The sequence below is a fragment of the Monopterus albus genome, unplaced genomic scaffold (genome assembly GCF_001952655.1).
Source record: "Monopterus albus unplaced genomic scaffold, M_albus_1.0 scaffold263.1, whole genome shotgun sequence".
NCBI lineage: Eukaryota > Metazoa > Chordata > Actinopteri > Synbranchiformes > Synbranchidae > Monopterus > Monopterus albus.
This window is the reverse complement of record NW_018128143.1, coordinates 172,397-175,745: the sequence shown is the minus strand read 5'-3', so window position 1 is coordinate 175,745 and position 3,349 is coordinate 172,397.

Sequence of the window (3,349 nt, the reverse complement as noted above, 5' to 3'; positions counted from 1 at the left end):
TTCACTATCTCTATAATTTCCTTTTCAACTATGGGCTTCAGAAACATAGAACTCATGTTCCTTTCAATTGTATTGTTATTTATGGTGACGGATGTATCATCTGTACAAATGCTTCTTCCTAAACCAGGACCAACATTCACAAAGAACCTATTAAACTTATCACCTACATCCTCCAATCTATTGACCGGTGATATTTCATTAAGGAAAAATAAAAGAGAGTTGAAATAAACTAATATCCCAATAGATCATGTCTTCATAAAAATGCTGGAGATGCACAGCTGTCTGTGATCAAGAGGCAAACTGGAATATCACAGCTTTAAAGCAATGGAGACATTCATCCAAATATAACGAGTGTACTTTGGACCTAGATTGAGTCACGTGTCTATTAGTGTTTATGCGAATAAACACTGAGTGCCAAGTGTGTCATTTTGTACACACACTTTAAAGAGCCGCTGTAGAAACTAAGAGGGAAATTATCTTTGGATAATGTTTGAGAAAAGACCTTTTATTCTAAAGCCAAATAGGGCCACAGACAGCTGCCAGGTCACTCAAAGAAAATAAATGTTTTTCTTGTTCTTGTAATTGTGCTTGACTAGAGATTCGGCCTGGTCTGGGTCTTGGGTGGCGCTATGTTTTTGCTGGCCAACAGAACTTTGGTTTCTGCCTAAGAGAGCATTTAAACTAGGGAGGGGCTCAGAATTTAGGCTGTTCAGTTCACACTTTATTTTTCTAGCATTTTTCTTTGCTCTGCATTGTGTCATTTCATGTTTGTATCTTGTATGAACAGCTGTGCTGAGGTAAGGGAAGTGGCTGGCCCAGACACTTTTGGTAAAAGTGGGGGTCGTACACACAGATAAAACTGTAAAATTAATAAAGGAAGGAAAAATGACGTGAAGTGGAAAAACTGAACCTGTAATTGAGCTTTTCTCTTATTTGTCCATGTATAAGTGGATGCCTTTACTACATTGTGTTAAAAACTGAAAAGAAACAGATGCTTTTTCATTTTGATGAAATGAGCAACAGTTTTCTGAGAAGCAAAGAACAGCAGCAAGGAGCATTAAAATGCATCTAGGGCAACAGATCAAAACTATATTGTACCATCTACTGTACGAGTACTTTCTGAGACTTTGAACACTAATTAGAATAAGACAGCAACATATTGCACATATCAAGGATAAAAAACAAGTTTAACAATAGCAAATATATGCAGAGACAATTTAAAGCATCTTCATCCTGCTACAGGTTATTTCAACTATTTCACTCCTCGTCTGAGATGTGTGCATCTGTGGGAGCTGGGGAGTGGGTGGAGAAGCAGGAATATGCATCTCAATGAGAAGTGTCTCAGTGGATTTTCATTGAGATCTGAGACCTCTGCCTTATTGCTCACTGCACCAACAACTATAATGATTATGAATGAAAAAGGCAAAACATAAAAAACAGTCCACTGCTACTACACACACACAGTCTCAACTATATTAACACAAAAATGTCGAGTTGAAATAATTTCTGTCCAATGTGTATTTAATATGAAGCCTAATGCAGCTAGAAGAACACAAGTTGGCTGCAAAGTATAAAGAACTGTTCTGAGTGTTCAAGAAAATAAACGTGAAGTTACTATAACTCATTTTCATTTATTTTTAGATTCAGAAGCTATGTGCAGTAAGACAGCAGCAGAAAACAATGACTGTAATCCCTAAATAAGTGGCCTCACATATATATAGGGTCGCTGGGGGGCTGGAGCCAATCCCAGCTGACCGTGGGCGAGAGGTGGGGACTCTTTGGACTGTGGGAGGAAGCCGAGGCACACAGAACCCACACACGCCCCGGGACAGCCCGGGCTCAAACCCGGAACCTTCTTGCTGTGAGGTAACAGCGCTAACCACCACGCCACTGTGCTGTTTTGTATATATCACTACCCTAACCCGTGCTTTCCTCAACTGTCACGGAGCGTAACCTCATGAGTTGATGCAGACTGTCCTGCTTTACTTTGCCACTGTACTTTTCAGTGTGTCAGTCTCTGTTTAGAGGAAGATGCATCCTCTTGCACACACTCACAGGTGAGCAAAGGATGTAAAGGATCACTCACAATCCAGAGGTGTAAAGTACTTTAGTACATTTACTCACGCACTGCACTTAAAGACAGCTTTGAGGTATCTGCATTTTCATTTTCTGTTACTTCATACTTCGACTTCACTACATTTTAGAGGCCTGCATTCTGTGGCATTCTGCATTATGAGTACTTTTAATTTTGCTACTTCAAGTATATTTTGATGCAAATACTTTAGTACTTTTACTTCAGTAACTTTTTAAATGCAGAAGACTTTCACTTGTAACAGAGTATTTTAATATTATGTTTCACTGCATGAATAAGACTAAACTGACAAAGTACCCAGAGTGATGGCCTATATTTGGGGTTGCAGACAAAATGAACCCATTTGAATCCCATCCTTGTTGTTTTATGATACAACATAAAATGATAATATAGTTTTTAATGGGGTAATTAAGGCAGTTTGTAGGTTTTTTGCTGTGAGCCACTTATCTGGCTGCTGTAGTGCAACAGTTCTCACATAATGGATCATTGCAAAATGCTGCTTTGCCTTATACAGTAACATTCCTACTAACAATAATGTGCACTAACTTAGTGTTACGAGTCATCTTCCACGCCGGAGATGGTCCCTGCGCACTCATCTCACGGCCGGCTGGGCATAGGGACCAGTTTGTTTGTTATAATGGCTTCACGTTATTACAAGATACTACACAAGCATTTAGGAAAGCCGAATGTTGCCTAAACGGTTATTGTATGGCCAGCGTGTACACGTGTACTCCTGTACATGATCGCTAGACCCCTAGAATGGATTGCTTGCTCCTCTCAGTCAGACCCCTTTGGTGACAAGGCCCAATGCATTCACTTTTCAGTCATTGTGGAGGGTTCAAAACACAGTGTTTGTATAGCAGCACAAGATAGGTCACAGAGGATAAGAACTTTTCATAACTTGTTGAAGTAGTCAATGTATGACCCAGCGACATATTTCCCAAGATGAATGGTCTACCTCAGGCCCTTCTCACCATTCACATGACAACCTGTAGAGGGGAAAGACTTCAGCTCTCAGTTGATCAGATAAAAACAGACATCTAGACTATTACTAAATCTGGTGCCCCTGCTTTCACGTGAAAGACAGTTGACTGATCCAAACTACAGTGAAATAATGTGCTCATCATCAAGCACTAGTGCCTTTTCTTATGATCATCAAAGCTACGGCTCAGCTGTTTACATTTTTATAATATTTGTAATATAGTACTGCCTATTATTTGTTGGACTTTCTGAGTTATTGGGTCTTCTGCTTTTATT